This window comes from Gobio gobio (genome assembly GCF_949357685.1).
Source record: "Gobio gobio genome assembly, chromosome: 4".
NCBI lineage: Eukaryota > Metazoa > Chordata > Actinopteri > Cypriniformes > Gobionidae > Gobio > Gobio gobio.
Genome location: NC_137100.1, coordinates 36349101 through 36368095, shown reverse-complemented (window position 1 = coordinate 36368095; position 18995 = coordinate 36349101).

Genomic DNA, 18995 nt, shown 5'->3' with positions numbered 1-18995 from the left:
TGAGCATCGCAATCATTTGGCGTTTGAAAAAAAATAAAACCCATGAAATTATATTCATATGACATGCTGAAACATATGCCACTGTACCTGGGATGAAGACATTTCACACGCGACGCAAACAGAACACCTGCATGTGAACTCCTCCTGCAGTGTTCAGGGCTATCATGGTTGTCATGTCAATAAATGCACGTGCGATGCATCCACTGATGTAGAATGACAGAGTTTACGACAGTAGTAGAGGACAATACTGTTTCCCAACTGTAGGGGGACCCCGAGAGCAAAACCTACCTAGTGCTGCTTTAAGGGCTTTAAAATAACTGGTTAGATATTGTTAACACGTAAAGTTTAAAGCAGCTTGCCCTGTCAGATGCTCTGAGAGATATTTGTGCTGACAGACAGATAAATACCTGCGGTGTTTAATGCGTTTGAAATGTGGTGCTTTCCTCAGTGCATAACTTACATTTCACAGGGATATTTTCCATCTGTAAATGTTAGAAAGTCATGCAAATATCATTGCATGTCATTTTTGCTGTCAGGAGACGACGAATCTTCCGCATGTTAATCTCCGCTAAAATTCAGACTGCAGCGTGCATCCACGCCAAACTGACGGAGCGCAATAGAGTGCAATAATTCTGACAAAATTATACATATTTCTAAAATATTTGTTGTTGGACAATAAATGTGCCATATGTAGAATTTTAAACCTACAAGTATGTAGCCTATAGAAAGTGACCATTATAACTGGGTAATCAAATATAGGCTAATATCATATGGTTTTGTTTTTATTTTCATTTTTAGTTCGGGTGAATTAAAAAATACAATTATTAATACATGCCTACATAACATTAACTGTATTTGTTTATAGCCTTCAATATCAACATTGTTTTTAGGACATCATTGGGCAGTATGTAAAATAAAATTATTATTAAAATAAATACAGATTTGTTTTATCCAAATAGAAAAACATAGAAAACACAGCCCTATTAAGTATCCTGATATGCAGAAACCCCATTTTAAAGGTATATTAAAGTGTTCACTGTAATCAGTGGCGGCTGGTCAATAGAGGGCGCTGGGGCACCGCCCCCATCGAAATTCCAGAAATATACATGTATACAAAAATTATATAAAAGTGAAATAAAAATAAAATAGTTTACTCATACGATGTTCTGGCTGTTAGTAAGAGCCTCAGCATTTAATAAAAACTGGCTTTGATGGGTTAACTATTTTATATGTTCTTCAATATGTTTCATGCGTGAGGGACGCCGGACAAATGGATGTCTATCTGAGTCTAAAAATATATGGGCAGCATGTGACCTGAAGCTGGTCTCTAATTGGTTCTTAAAGATCCTCCTCCGGACGCAGGTCGTTGCGTCCCTGGCGAATCAGAATTGGATGCGTGTTATTTTATCCAATCTGATTGGTTCTCGTCACCTGTCATTCAACTTTCCGTTCTTGGCCACTAATACTATAGCGAAAGTGCGCGGGCGACACAGTCACTCCGACTCCGCCAAAACCTTTAGGATGATCAGTTTCGTAGAGATGGCAGCAGTTAAATCAAATTCTTTCACAAGGCGTTCGTTGGAAGATCCCTAACCGGACCAACGCGATTTACAGATCCAGCAGCAGGCCAGTGACAGGACGCAGCTGCACTCGGAGCTCCATGCGCTTGTTATGAGAAACGTAGGTGGCTGGCTGGATGTGTTGTTAGCAATGCCCTTTACTGCTTTCCCTGTCTTTTATTTCAAAGTGTTGGTACTGAAGTTTTGTGGACAACAACGGGGGTAAGAGACCTCAAATATCTGACTGAACAATGCAAACGTCATGACACTATTGAGATGACTGACTTTGATCAGAGAGTCACTCAGTACGTTTACATGGACAACAATACTCCGATATTAATCTGATTAAGACCATACTCTGATTAAGAAACTACCATGTAAACAGCGATTTCTAATTACCTTAATCCGGTTAAAGCCATACTCGAATTAAACAAAAATCGAATTAAGACATGTGGAGTATGCCTGTTTTAGTCGCATTATCTAAGTGCATTGTAGACATGTACACACCTTAATCTAACTATTAACGTCGTGAAGGAGTTTCCGCCGCGTTTTGTGACAGGTCACACACACACACACACACACACACACACACCAGGCAAGTGCAGAGGGGAGGGCTTTGGGGGCTCGTATCAAAAGTATATAAAGTGCCCCTCTAAACAATCATCAATAATATTGTGACAAATAAAACAGAATTTGAATTATAATTAATATAACCGCACATACAAAACAATGCGCTTAAATTCCCGTTTATCTTTATCTTTCAGTCTGAAATGTCGTTGCCATGACGCGGCCTCCTCTATATTTTTTTTCTTTGTGTTGCAATAATGCTCATTTTAAAAGTAAAATACGATCATTTTGTATCTGTAATCCCAGATTCATATTTGTCTGCTTACAACAGCGGTCGGGAACCTCTAGGCTTGCGAGCCATATGCCATTCAGTGAACGCTTGTGGCTCGATGGCAGAAAAAAAACAATCCAAACAATCACGATTTTGAAACCTTTTCATCACATTTTCATCATTTATCAAAACTATTATTCGAAATGTAGGCTGTCAAGAAGGAGGCAAGATGGGCAGTGTCTCTTAAAAAAACCTGAAAGACAATATTTAATATTACACAAAATAAAACTATAGTATATTCATGCTATATATATATATATATATATATATATATATATATATATATATATATATATATATATATATATATATATATATATATATAATATCATAATATCATAAAAAAGTATAAAAATCACTCGTTTTTATAAAGTCACACTGTCCAACACCAACAGCGACACCCGCAGGTAAAGTTACAGTGGGTTGCCTGAGCCCATTGATTTGAACACACCCACGAAAGTCGCGCTATGATTGGACCCCGGACAGCGTAGCGTGGCATGGGGACGTAATGACGTACCATTAATCAAACTATGTTCTGTAACATGTAAAACGGGAACATGAACGTAATATTCTAAAAGCAACTCATTTAAAGGTCCCGTTCTTCGTGTTTTTTTGAAGCTTTGATTGTGTTTACAGTGTGCAATATAACATGTGTTCATGTTTCGCGTGTAAAAAAACACAGTATTTTTCACACTATTTACTTATCTGTATACCGCTGTTTCCACTGTCCTAAAAACGGCTGGTGATTTCCTTGTTCTATAAAGTCCCTCCTTCAGAAACACGTAACGAGTTCTGATTGTGCTAGCGGTTCCTGTGCTGTGATTCGACCACAGCTTAGCGCACGTGAAAGCGGTTCCTGTGTTGTAATTTGACAGCAGCTTAGCGCACGTTGGAAAGGTCACGCCTCTTAACGGAGAGATGTATGCGTTCAATAATCTCTACAGCGTCCCTGGGAAAGCCAAACAAAGGTGATTTGACTCCTGGATGAAAATAACAGCGTCTCGATGACATGGCGATAAACACACTCAACGCAACAGTTCCTTTTCTCCACGCGACCGTCAGCTTCTCCACGTGGGACAGCAACAAGACCGCGCCCCCTTTTTTGCGTTTCTTTGTGGGCGGAGGTTAGTCTGTTCTACTGCTCTACTGACGTAATTAAAGAAGGAAGTACCAGGATGTAGTCCAAGCCAGCCGTTCGCTGTAGGCTTTGAAAGGGAACTTCTGTTAAATAAAATATCTCGCTTGGCATTGAACTTTGAGCTTTATAATTTTACAGGTATTATTTATGCTCTAACAGCAACATTACACACTAACTAAAGTTTGAACAATGGAATCGCGAAGAAGGGGACCTTTAAACACCTTAATCAGATTATTGCCTTATTCAGAGTAAGGTCAATAATTAGATTACTGCTGTCCATGTAAACGTAGTCATTGAGAAATTTGCTGGCCAGAAAGAAAGGAGAGCAAAATGTATGTTCTAGTCAACATGCTAGTCTGTTGTGGCTGTTTTCTTTTGTTTTTCATTTCCTCATTCAATTATATGTGGGAAATTAATGTGTAAAAAGTGAAGACACTGTTTTCTCTTCCATGCTCATCTCTATATACCCTATTCATTAACAACATGAATTCTTATTTCTGTGCCATAGTTATTATATTGATTAATAATAGATAGTTAGCTAATCTGAGTGCTCTGTATATGTGCATTTCTGAAATGCATAGCATGTACAAATCAATTTAAATTATAATGTAGATGCATTTTCTGTGAAGCTGCTTTGAAATGATATGTATAAATCATAAATTTTGTAATGATATGAAAAGCGCTATACAAATAAATTTGAATTTAATTGAATTTAATGCTTGAATTTAGTAAACATGCATCTTGATTGTGATACTGCCCCCCCCCCCCCCCCCGAAAAAAATCCACCCCCCCCCCCCAAATAATTTTCACCAGTTGCCACTGACTGTGATAATTTTTGTGATTATTTAGTACCCTGTTAAAACAATAGTTACATTACAGTGCAGTACATAATTACCATAAATAGGGTTGGGAATCGTGAGAAATTTTCCGGTTCCGGTTCCGGTTCCGGTTCCGCCTAACGATTCCGGTTCCGATTCCGGTTCCATTAAAATTATTAAACAAATAGTGGTAAAGGAAAAAGGCACAATACGCAACTCAAACAATCCATTTTGTGTTTATTACTTGCTCTAAAATTTATTTACAGGTTGGCAATGTCAAAAAAGTCCTGTACTGTACATATATTACAGTATTAATTAAGCCATTCTTGCAACACATTTTTTTTCAAATGAACACCTCTGAAATTGTCTTATTACATTTTATCTCTCTGTCTCTGAATAAAACCAAGTTATAAATTATATTTATTAGTTATATTTATTAATTAGTTATATATTAATTTAATAGTAATTCAGTTATTCAGTGAACTTGTAAATAATAAATTGCAATTCAGCATTACAAAGGTAGCCTAATTGTGCCTAAACGCTTACCTAAACCATGGGGACTCAACGGTTGACAAATATATATATATATATATATATATATATATATATATATATATATATATATATATATATATATATATATATATATATATATAGGCCTTTCACTATAAATCTGGTATAAGCCCTGTGGCACTCTGTGCTGTAGCAAATGTTTTGTCAAATTGCTAGTGCAGCCTCCTTTGCATGTTATTAACTTTTCACGTGTTACATTTTGCTTCATTATCATTCATTCTTTGGAAATGAATCCATACTTGTGACTTTCTCTTTGCTATGCTGGTGGTCAACGAGAAAATATCTGACGCAAAACCGTAAATGTGTAGCGCGAGGGCTTTCAGTGCTGAACTGCGTTGCCCTCCTGGAAGCGGCAGGCAACGTAATTAATATTCATGATGAGGTGAGCCAGGGTTGCCAGGTTTTCACAACAAAACCCGCACAATTGCACAATCGTTTCAACCCGCGGACATGAAACACAGCCCGCGGCAACAGTGGAAAACGGGAAAATCACGGAGTTGGCAACACTGGCTGTCACTCGCTATGAAAGGATACGCTTCCAGCGCTTCGCACACACATTGCACCAGAACCGTTTTCGGAACCGAAACTTAGGAATTTCGCGCGGTTCTGGTATTTTTCAAAAATCAGTTTCGGTTCTGCATAAGAACCGGTTCTCGGTTCCCAACCCTAACCATAAATGTAACAAAAATATAATAAAGGCAACATCTATAGTTTTTTTGTTTAGTTTTTTTCTGAAAAAAGGTTAACAGTGATCAGAGAGCTTACAAATCAGTGAAGCATTGGAATCGGGATCGGTATCGGCTGATCACCATGACAAGAAATCGGTACTCGGTATTGGCAGCAAAAATCATGATCGGAGCACCCCTTATAAAAATGTAATTATAAGATATAAAGTCACTATTGTGAGATACAGTATAGCATTGCAGTTACGAGAAACAAAGTCACAATTGTAAGATATTTGCAAAATAATAATCAATTACAATACATAAACCATTACCTTTTTTAACCCTGTGTGGCAGTTAAAATATTGAAAACCCTCTTAATGATTGCATTTGTTTTATTCTTTTCACACATTTATTCATATTAATTTATAAATATGTTAACAGATTAAAATAAATAACAGGAAAAATAGAATGAGAATAGAGAAATTGAATCTAGTGGGAGTCTTTAAGTGTTTGTAAGTCTATATCTCTGTATATCCGAGGATTTTGGGGACATCATCAGAAGGTAATTTAAAAAATCCTAAAAGTTAGGTTAAGGTTTTGAGTCTGTTGCAATTTAATTAGCTTTATTTAAACAGTTATTTATTTTCATTTTAACAGTTGAAATCTAGGGAATGTCCTAATTTATTGTACATAGCTCAGTTAGCATATGTGTGTGGGATCAGGTTCGCCTACATTGTGTGGACCAGCCAACAAGGAAAAATGTTAAAAATAATGTTTGTTTTTTTTGGTGTGAAGTGTATGTGTTAGTGTATACAAACAATAGAAGTCAATGGAAAGTCTGCCCCATGATAGACGCACTGGAATGCTGATATCAAATAAAATTTGCCTATGGCAAACAAAAAGAGTGTGATTCTCTCTCTCTCTCTCTCTCTCTCTCTCTCTCTCTCTCTCTCTCTCTCTCTCTCTCTCTCTCTCTCTCTCTCTCTCTAACTCCCTATTAGTAATTTAATTCTCTGTCTCTCTCATTAATATAATAAATATCAGTCAGAAAAGAAAATTATAATACCATATGCTGATTTCCTGGAGATAAACACAGCGAGAAGTAGAGTGTGTGCGGTTTAGAAGCATATCTCCTCTTGGCTGGCATTAGCAGCTCAGAGAGCCATAAAATATTCACACTGAGAATTAAGTCTCCGTCCAGCTTTGCTAAAAGCGGAAAACATTGCCCGAGCGTGTTGCATGTCTGTGTTTGGGCCCGTTCCACGAAGGGTCACTGTCTCTAATGCTAAAAGGACATATCTGATATTCATGCATAGTGAGAGTGAAAGACATGTGTATGTATGGAGCTCAGAGAATTTCAGAGGTGCTGCTCTGATGTAACTTTGCACTCACAGTTGTTATCAAAATGGCTTTCATGGGAAAACCTCTAAAAAGAAATATCTGAACAGCTCTCTGTGGAGTTGTATGCATTAACTCAGCACAAATGTAGCAGTGATAAAGTGCTTCCAGTCTAAATTCACTATACACTGTGTGATGCCGACACTATAGAGACCTCCTCACATCCTCCTTTGTGTTTATAGTGCCACAAAACCCTGTTGCATCTATCTAATAACTATATAGTACTGAATCTGATTGGCTGATCAATCTTCCAAGCCGATATAACAGGCCAACAGCACTGGGAGGTTTCACTCTTTCAGACAGACTGTCATCTAGGAGCCCCACTCACAGTATAAGTTTAGTATTATGTATAGACAAATTATGTGTTTATTCATATTTTTAATAAATATTTAATATTTTAGTTTTGGGTTGAGCTAAAAAAAAAAAATCATAGCAAGGCAACAAGCCTAAACTTTCAGACACATCCTGTATTTATGAGTGAGTCAATAAATGATTTACTCAGTCGCTTCATTCAATAACACAGATTCAGGAACAAAACATCACTGCTGCCTGTTGCTCATGATGCGCAACGGCTGATTCTGCTTTGACTTTGTATTTTCTTCAGATTAATAAAAACAGACAAGATATCTGGCAATGTTGTGTGTTAAATGTGTGTGTGCAAAACCCAACTCATTCTTCCCAGCATAATCAATGTATAATGCATGATTGTGTTCTGAGCCAGATTTGTTTGTATAGTGAGGAAAAAAACAAACAAAAAAAGTATGTAAAACACAAGCCCTGACTGAGCACAGGCATCAACTAATCCACTATGATTTAAGCAATATAGTTGAGAAGCAATGACCCATGTATTATGGTATGCTCAAGAATCAGTTCATGTTTGTATACGTAACAGCCAGATGACCTTGACAAGCCAGTGCTGCCTCTTTCTAGTGCACAGTTCGCTTTCAGGAATGCAGCTGACATGAGGCCTAATCCAGATCAAAATCCAGATTGGCATGCCTCTAGGATACAGCTCCACAGTGGGACAGAGCCAAGCCGATTATCAAGGGTATGAAATATATGCTGGGAATGAAGGCTTTGAGATACCACACAGGCACCTTTACAGTTCAACGCACCGCCGCTACACTTGTTGTAGAGGTTGTCATGACGCATAACAATTGTGTTGGATTCTGTTCATATCATCCATGACGGAGTCCGTAAAGATGCAGTCAAACGAAATGAAATCCTTCATGTTCGTAATGCTGATACTTTAAAGCAGGTACTGATTATTTTAATCAGTCTACAAACAGCAGTTACTGGCCTTATTTGATAAACGCGAAGAGCTGATTTGTTTCACTCGCTGTGTGTGTTTGTGTCAAAACAAGTTTCACCTTGTAGAGGAATACAGCGGAAGACATGAGATTAGGGGCTTGACTGTCGGTAGGAGGGTTTTGGAGAATGCGCTTGTTTCTCTGCGAGAGCATTAAGGAATGTTTTAGCGGGTAAACACACTGTCAGTATCCGTTTGAGAGTTTAGAGCTGACATCCCTCTCTAGGGCACTTAGGAACAGTGATTATGCACCCTCACACACACCGACCTTGAGACAAAGCCCGGAATGCTTAAGCCCAACAAAACATCTGATGACTCCGGAGATGTTTTGATGGACAATATTCTGAGCGGTGTAAGATTAATGATATTTCTCATTGGAGATGATGCCTAAAATAATGTGCTGTCAAAGCCAGATCACATGACGAGTTACAGGATTCTGTCGTTAATGGATGTGTCTGGATTTGGCTATTTTGAAAGCTTTTCGGAAGAAAAGCCCCCATCTCCGCCTCTCTACGCAGCTGGGCTTTCATAAGGGCTCATTCGCAGATGGGCATGCTGGGTGTTTGTATACACACATTTGCTCTGTGTAATGATGATTAGGATGATGAATATGCAGCATCTGTATAGAAATATCTGTGTAGAGTTGATTAGATATTAAAACAATGAAATTCAATCAGCTGTGTGCGTGTGTGTGGTTAGGGATTTTCGAAGTGCCCTGCAGTGGATCCTCAGCTGTTTATGCACTGTGACAAGCGAAACCAATTTAACCTTCATTTAGCATAACCTCTACAGATGCGAGCTCTTTTTCAATCATCCTCTCTCTCTTTCTCTCTTTTATGGATGTTTTGTTCTAACATTCGTCTCATCAAAACTGATGCAAATGAGAAGCGAAACCATTTTCTTGGAAAGTCAGAGTGGGTGAGGGCAGGGTGGTGAGTTTTCTGATCTCTGTAGACATTTTTTTTCTGCAAGCCACTACAGATCTCTGACCTTCTCATCCTCAGTTTTCAGCACGATTTCTGTCTGTCAGATGGTTTAAGCAGAAAGACCCGAGGCAGTGTAGAGTGCACATGATTCTAACATATAAATATGGTAAAAAATGTCTTTAATTTATTTACTAAATAAAGGCCTCAGTAGAGAATGAGGACACTGATATACAGTGGATCAAAAGTTAGCATTATGGTTATACATAAGAGTCTGTGAGGGTTTAATAATTGATAACTGAAGCCATCACATTATTGTGTGTGTGTGTGTGTGTGTGTGTGTGTGTGTGTGTGTGTGTGTGTGTGTGTGTGTGTGTGTGTGTGTGTGTGTGTGTGTGTGTGTGTGTGTGTGTGTGTGTGTGTGTGTGTGTGTGTGTATGTGTGTGAGTTAGTGTCTCTGAGCAGGTTATTGCTGATTCAACAGAGCATGCTTTTGGCAACATTAAAATTGCAGTCTGTTCATGTTCGTTTGAGCAGGACTCTGCTTGTTGTTCCTTTTGGCAAAGAACTGTAATATTTCTAAGAGTGATAATATGTGTTGGACAGCAGGGCAGTTTTTTTATCTATCTGTGATCCATTACAAAGTGTGCCTTGTTTAGTGACTTATCATCTCATTTTACATATTGACTATTAATTAGCAGTGGAAAAAAGTATTCAAATACACACACACACACACACAGGACTTTAAATCCTTGTCTTTATTTTCAGTTTAATTATTTTCAATTACTATATTGTGCCATTAAGAAGTGGATTAGCAGAGTAACAATGCAAACAGCCTGCAAATAATATATATTTATATAAACTTTATTACAAACAATATATATTCATTTTACATTGTTACAACAATTCCTATAAGTGCGGTTCTTTTGAACTTTCTATTCTTCAAAGAATCCTGAAAACAATGCATAACTGTTATCACAAAAATATTAAGCAGTACAACTGTTTTCAACATTGATAATAATAAGAAATGTTTCTTGAGCACATGAGAACACTCTAAAAAAACACTTTTTAAGTGCTATATAGCACCAATTTTGGTGCTTCAGTGGTTCTTCAGCGGTTCTTCAGAGGTTCTTCGACTAAGGTGTTATATAGCACCGCTAACTAAGGTGCTATATAGCACCGCTACCATATACAGAACATGCTACGATATGGTGCTATATAGCACCAAAAGTGGTTCCTCTATGATTACGACGAAGAACCATGTTTGGTGCCATATAGAACCTTTTTTTTTTTCCAGAGTGAATGATTTCTAAAGGATCATGTGACACTGAAGAAGACTGGAGTAATGATGCTGAAAATTCAGCTTTGCCATCACAGGAATAAATTATATTTTAAAACATATTCACATTATTAAAAATTTATTTGAAATTGTAATAATATTTCACTATCATTTTCACTGTATTTTAGCCTTGGTGAGCATAAGAGGCTTCTTTCAAAAACATCGAATACGCTCCAAACAGTCATCGCGTAGTTTCATTTGGTGTTCTGAGAGAGTGTGTGTGTGTGTGTGTGTTCATAGCGGTGGAGGTTGTAATGTCAGTGGGACAGTGGTTTGGCCTGGAGGCATTAATGAACTGAAAGTGAGCACTGAAGGGTTAATATTAGAGAGGATGGGGTCTGATAAGGGTTAATGCAATATGGCTCTGGCATGTGTGTCTATGTGTCCTTGTGTCCGGAGGCTGTACTGGTATAATTGAGTAGGGATTTCATTGCTCATGTCCAACAGCAGGACAATCCCAGAGGCCCTGCATGAACACACACACACACACACACACACACACACACACAGGTCCTTCACACAATGTTCCTTAAGAGCACACCAAGCATACCCTCTCAAAGTCAGGCTTTTAGCCAGCAGCATTAGGCTTGAAAGAATTCATATCAGATTTGGGAATAGACCCACCTAGAATGCAGAAGGGAATGTAGGAAGTTCACAAAACCAATTGAAAGCCTTTATATGTGATGTGTCACTGGCGAACAATAGATTTGTGTGTTCAATGGCGTAGGAACAAAAAACAAGTTCATCACCAAGCATTAAGGTGACAGGCTCCCGTGAAAATCAATAGGAGCCACTTGTGCTTCAAGACAAGTGAAGAAAGGGATTGTAATGACCGTGATTAGCACTGACTCTAAGATTATGCAGTGATGCTGCATTCACCAGCCAATGAAAATGCACTTTCCAGAGACTCAAATATGGCTGAGAAAGGAACGTGGAGGATCAGTGTACAGATGTCTTTTTCCAAATCTCTCATTTCTTTATTTCTGCCATTCTCTGTTCTCTCTCCCTCTCTTGAGGTTAATTATGGTAATTACACTGCCATTAGTTCTCAAAATAGATTAATTGATTGACAGGTGAAGTGTTTAAATGCTGGCAGGAAGTGAGGGGTTAGGGGGCCAATCAGCACCGAGATTAAACACGCATAATTACCCTACTAATGAGCAACTACATTAAACAAATTCCATCTTGATGACTTAAAATAACAATAATGAAAATAGACAAAGAACTACACAGAACTAATCAAAAACGTTCAAAAGTCTAGTCATGCCATCTATCAACAAGGACGAGGATGATCCGGCATTTGCATTTAATCTGAAAGATTGGTTTATCAAAAATGAGTGTACTCTTAGATTAATTTCACTCTTTTCTCCGTTCTTTGCTCTTCATCTTATAGAAAAACAGGGAAGAAAAACATGAAATACAAAATAAGAACAAGAGAAAGGTCAGTTTTCCCTGGGCAGAAATAAATCACAACATATTAGAGAGTGGATCATCTCTGTCGACCCGATTCTTGAGGTGTGTGTGTGTGTGTGTTTGAGCATGGCTAAGGTGTCGCTGAGTTGGTGTCAAAGAACATTTCTAAAGCTTTCAGAGTATCTAAACTAACAAAGTTTAAAAAATTATGCTTGTGTAAGGGGTCATCTGAGTTTGTTTCTGTTTTTGGGGGGTTTTGTCATGTGTTTTAGTTGTGACTTCTAGTTTTCAGTTCGTTGCCATGTTTTTTATTTATTTATTATTATTAATTTTCACACGTTCATTCATTTCGTTTATTAGTTTGGTCAGTATATTTAAGCTCTGTTTTTCTTTCAGTTCATTGTCCATTACCGTCTTGTTTATATTGGTTGTTCCGTTGTTGTTTTCTGTATCCTGAGCTCTTCGATAAATCTAAACCACTTGTGATTACATCCTGCACCCGTCTTTATTTGCACCCAACTGTGACAGTTTGACTGCTGGCTAGTCTCCTGTTAAAGGTGAACTATGTAAGATTTTTGCAGTAAAATATCCAAAAACCACTAGGCCAGTGTTATATATTTTGTTCAGTTGAGTACTTTGAATATCCCAAATGTTTCCAACTATTTGTAAATCGTGAGAAATTGCTATTTTAACCAAGGAACCGGGACGTGTGAGCTATGCGTTTGAGGGAGTCGCCTGACGATTGCCTCATATCTGCGTTACCCTCGTTTACCGGTTTTATTTAGCAGAAACGCTGTACTCTCACTGCAGTGTGAATAAGTGTCATAGCAGCCGCCGAGAGAACGGCAGAGTAACGTCATAACATCATCAACACAATCAGATATATCTAATACGATAAACAGAGTTGCGTTACCTCATACTCATGAGTCATGACTGGAAAAGAGGAAGTGGCGCCGGCGGCCGTGTCATAATAACAGTCTTGCCGGCGACTATGCCATAATAACAGTCCCGCTCCTTCAATCGCTCCTGCGGCCTTGCTCAGCTCCACAACACTCGGCCCAGCTCTGCTTCATACTACAGTAATGTTAATAATCGCATCTATGAATATGATTTCTGCCCGAGACCTATCCTGACTCTTTTCCACCGGCTGTGAGGTGAAGACCACATGTCCCAAGATTCTGCGCTGAAACGTGGCCTCATCAAACTACGCCTTTGTTTTGAACAGGCGACCTCTAGTGGACGGAAAAGTTACATAGTGTAGCTTTAAAGTTAAAGTCAGAAAGGTAATTTGTCTGTGGAATAATTTTCTCACAAAAATTTTTCTAAATTATGGTTTCTGAATTCCTAAATCTACATCTTATTTAATTATATGAGAAGTGTTTATTAAGATTTGAATACACATTTGATATAAGAGGCTTGTTATATAAACTTTGCCTTGTAACAAACAGCATGATCAGTGTGCACATAACACAGAGCGATTAGGTCTAAGGTACAACTGAATTGAATTTCAACATTTAACAGGAATAGTTCAAACAAAAATGAAATTTCTGGATCCTGCTTGCTTTCATTGTATGGGCAAAAACAGCTGAAGCATGCTTCAAACATCTTTTGTGTTCTGCTTAAGGAAGAAAAAAATCATACAAGTCTGGAGCAACTTGAAGGTGAATAAATGATGACTGATTTTTCATTTGTGGGTGAAAAACGAACCCTGAAATCAAAGAAATAGTGCACTCAAAAATGAATCATTTTTCTTACCGTTTTCATTATTTCTTCCACCCTTAAGTTGTTCCAAATTTTGAAGAATCTAGGCCAGACGATTTTCAGTATTCCAAGTCTTCTGAAGCAATGAGAAAGTGTAGGGTGACAAACAGACCAGAGTTGTAGCTTTCAGTGTGTTCGTCAATAAGTGAGTTGTCTGGCCTAATTTTATGATGTACTGCACTTTTTTGGAGTTTAACAGACTTGATCACAATGAATCTTGTATGGAAAAGGGCTGCATGAAGATTTGTGCTTCACTGAGAAAATAACAGCATAAAGGTTTGGAACAACATGAAGTTGAGAAAATAATGACCGATTTTAATGATTTCTTAACTATTTCAATCTTCCTACAACCAGACAAGGTGCCAAGCCAAAATATATCTGGGAAAAATTGTGACAATGGGCATCAACATGCCTGACAATCCAAAATCCTTCATGTAATATGTGCCAGTCATGAAGTTTCCGCTGTGCAAAAGCACATGTAAGGCTAGTTTGATGGCTGGAGTCTGGGGACTTAATCAAGACTGAGCGATCGTAGATGTAGTTATGATAGCACAATGTTCTCTGTAAAATCCAATGTTCTTTCCTCATGGGGATGAGGATGTAATCCTGAATCTAATTAGGGTTCAGAGAGTGCATACAATACCTTAGAATGGCTTATTGAATAAGGCTGCACATGTGCTTTAACATGGAGAGCATTCCTGAACAACAGGTAATAAATGTTTTCCATCAGCTTAGGAAGTGCATGAGAGGGAGCGAGAGAACAAAGTACTGTAGCAGTGCCTCCACGGCACACCTCATAACCAATTGAAGATCCCCATTATTTTCACACCAATAACACCACATTTAGCTAGGAACAAAGAGGATAAAATCTCCCAAGCACTCACTCTCACTCAGGGTTGTTACTTGGGCAGTTAATCAGCATTCTCGCACACCCTGGTATTAAAGCCCATGGGGGGAGTAATTATCTGCTGCTTTGTTTTAATTGGCTTCAGAGAACGATACAGCAGCAGAAGCAGCAGCAGCACAAGGCTAAGTGTTAAAACTCTCCGATCATCATTTAATCAGCCCGAACATGGAGCCAAGAGCCCACGGCATGACTCTTGGAAGAGTTACACACACATTCTCTCGGCATATGCAAGTTTTGGGGATCACATCAAAGTAAGCGAATGCAGTCTGGACTACCCCAGCCTGACAGAACACTCGTTTTTTTGCCAGAATCCCGACTGGGATGTTTTGAAGTTTGGGAATTGGTCCAGGACCAACGAGTCAGACAGTGAGATATTTTCTTGTTCGTGTCACCTCCGTGACTCAAACTCGCTGGCGAGATTCTTAAATGAATCACATCCCTCTTTTAATATTTTACAGAAATCTGTCACTTTAATTAAGCACCCTCGTGAGTGATTACTCAAAAGAATCTGTGTCTGTCTTGTTCTCTGTCACCATGGCAACTCCAGTATGTCAAGCTGCCAGTCACATTTCAAACTGTCATTTCAAGCTCTAATAAGAGTTTGATATTCCAGAGACTCACGCAGTCCATTTCACTCACGCTCTCTCTCTCTCTCTCTCTCTCTCTCTCTCTCTCTCTCTCTCTCTCTCTCTCTCTCTCTCATCTCGTACTTTTGGTTAGAACCGTTCGGGCAGATCAACTCATTGACAGAAATTGGAGAATTTATCTCAGTGGCCTGAATTAAGAGGTAAACATCTCAATGGCATCTGTTGGCTTCCAAAACCTTGCTTTGGAATGACATACTCATGAATATGCAAAAAAAACCCAATTAATTATTAAATGGGTGATGCCATATTGGGTCCCACTCAGGCACACAAATGAGTGTATTAATATTAATGGAATATGCATTCATCTAGAACTGAGTGAACAGAAATACTCCTGATGAAAGCGAGTTAACGGTCACACACGCACCTGTGTACATTATTTGCCAGGATGCCCAGTTATCAAGGTCTAATGAGATCTTCCTCACTCACACAGGCAAACAGACCAGGGGAAAAAGAGGTCTGTGTGTGTGTGTGTGTGTGCGGTGTACCAGTGTCCCTCTAGAGAAAACCATCAGACTTTGCAAAAGTGTGTCAACTATTCTTACCTCCTCATCATTGCTGCAGGCACAGTATAACATTCCTGCTACATTTTCCTAATAATGGGGGAGAAACGTTTCAGTGCTGTCAGAAATTTCTGTTTCCAGAGTTTAAAAATATATATAGTAGGTTCAGATTTTTCATTTAATGGGCTTTACAATGTGATTTTTTTTTTCTTCTTTTTTTTTTTTTTGGTAGCTCATGTATTACTAAATTAATTATTTTGCAGATTTCATAGATCAAACGATTGACAGACTTGGCAAAGTATTGTACAGGTTAGACAGCTTTTTACAGAGCTTACACAGCATGGGGAATCGCTTGACAGCGGGTCTTTTGTAACAGTCTCTTTGTCCTTCTGTCCTTTTCTTGGCTTGTTTGTCTTGTGCGTATTTTGTATTTTTGGCCTAGCTCGTTTGAAGTCGAGTGAAATAAACAGTGGCTCTGAGGGAGCAGACAGAAGCCTGACACACTCTGCTGACAACCCAGTAAGTAATATCAAAGCAGACTGCTCCCAGATCAGTAAGAGTTCAGTTCAGCCCTGACAGGTTCAGATAAAACAAAACATGGTTTAATGTTCTGATGATTTCACTGGGTGGCAATATAGTCAAGTTAAGGAAGTAAAACGCAAATAAAATATTCACGTGACTTTACGAGGATAATCACCTGGGCACACGGTCACACCTATATACGGTGTGAGAGATAATATAATGTCCACTCTGCAGCCGATGTGTATTATCATGCTTACACCGGCTACACGACAAATCACTAAATAGTGAAATAGATAAACTAGTGATTTAGTTTATTATTTTATAATATATATATATTTTCTTGAAAAAACAGTTTTGCTCAAAAGTTTACACAATATGAATAATTTTAACAAAATAAGAGAGATCATACAAAATGCATGTTATTTTTTTATTTACTACTGTCCTGAATAAAATATTTTACATATTTTTTTTTTGGTATATAGTCCACAAGACAGAACAATAGCTGAATTTATAGAAATGACCCATTCAAAAGTTTATGTATCTTTGATTCTTAATACTGTGTGTCGTTACCTGTCGTTTTTGTTTTGTGATGGTTGTTCTTGAGTCCCTTGTTTGTCCTGAGCAGATAAACTGCCCAACGTCCTCCAGGTCCCGAAAATTCTTCAGTTTTCCAGCATCTTTTGCATATTTTAACTCTTTCCAGCAGTGACTGTATGATTTTGAGATCCATCTTTTCACACTGAGGACAATTGAGGGACTCAAACGCAACTATTAAAAAAGGTTGAAACATTCACTGATGCTCCAGATGGAAACATGATGCAGTAAGAAGCAATTCTTTTTTAAATTTAAAATCAAGGTAAATTGTACTTAATTTGTTTTCCGGGAAACATGTAAGTATCTTCTGTTGCTTCCGAAGTGCAATACTAAAAGAAAACAATTATTATTTTAACAAAATAAGAAAAAATTGGACATCTTCATCCTGTTCAACAATTTTCACCCCCCTGGCTCTTAATGCATCGTGTTTCCTTCTGGAGCATTAGTCAATGTTTGAACCTTGACATTTATTACTTTATAATCTTACCTATATATTATATTAAAGATTCTGCTGAGAAAAAAATAATCCATTACATTGTACTAGGGCTGTCACAATATCCGATTTTCACTACACAATTATCGTGGTCAAAAGATTTCACAATAATAATATTATCAGGGCATAGAAATATTTATTAAAAAAGACATAATGCTATAAGTCAAATTCTTCTTTAACTTTATTTGAATCACACTCAATGAATGTGAATGAATCACACTCAAAATACAAGTTTAGGGAAGTGGAGAAGAGTTTGTACACATAACTGTACAAAAGTTTACAAAAAGAACTTAATGTTGATCTGCACTTCCTGCAGACTGGGGTGTCTAACCAAAATCCAAAAAACTCCCACACTGATTTTTTTTTTGGGTGCGGATAGAGTGTCTCACTTTCATCTGTTATCTCCTCTGATTATTGGCAGATCTACACATTAATTAGTTACACACTTTTTTCTGTTTTGTGACGGGGTGGCAAGCAGCGTTAAACTGCAGTATCGCCGCCTACTATGTTGGAGTGCCAACCAGACAGTTATTGGTGCTGGATTATTTATGATATTATTGTATGTGAAGTATTCAAGGCACAACATTTTTGTAAGATTTTTGTTTTCTTGATTCACTGCAAGTAATGTTTTTACCATGCCTCTGAGACACTATTTTTTCAAGTGGCTAACATAGCATAATCAGAGAGAGCTTTCTCCATCATACAGTGTTGGGCAAGTTACTGAAAATTAGTAATTAGTTACAGTTACTAGTTACTTTTTAAAAGTAATTGAATTACTTTACCAATTACTGTATATCAAAAGTAATTAGTTACTAGGGAAAGTAACTTTTAAGTTACTTTTGTCTGCTTTTTAAATGTAAATATGAACAGGACTGAACAGTCAAACACAATAAACATCATTTTTAGAACTATTTATTTTAATCGACATGGCAACAGGCCTTCAAATCAAGTAGTAGTACAAAAGTCCCTTTTAATACTTGAAACGAAATAACAACTGTCTCAGTCATTTAACAGTGATTGTTTACCACATTAGGCCCAATAAAATAAAAGTGAGTGACAAATAAAAAGAGAATACAATGGTGCCTTGAGGTGCTGCATATAATTGAATATGTGATTTAACAAAAGCTTTACAAAATGGTTTAACAAACATGCCTCATAAGGCAAAGCTAAATAGAGATAAGAGATTCTCAACAAACGTTAAAATGGGCTAACAAGTCTCATCTCTCAAAGCTCATCGCTCTGAAAAGCATTCTGATTGGCCAGCGATCCATTGCATTGTGATTGGCTCAAATACCTAATGCATCGGACAGAAATGTCACGCTTCTTACCATATTTGGATCATCAGCTCTCAAAGCAAAGCAATGACAGATGATAATGTCGGTTCTACCTTATCAATTCAAGCCCGAATCTGATCCGGATGATGCAGATTACCAATCTGATCGATCAACGTTGCCAGCGCGACTGAACCAGAAAGTATCAGATTGGTAAGTTTGCATTTGTTATCCTAGAAACGACAAAGATGTAGAAACGGTCTGTGC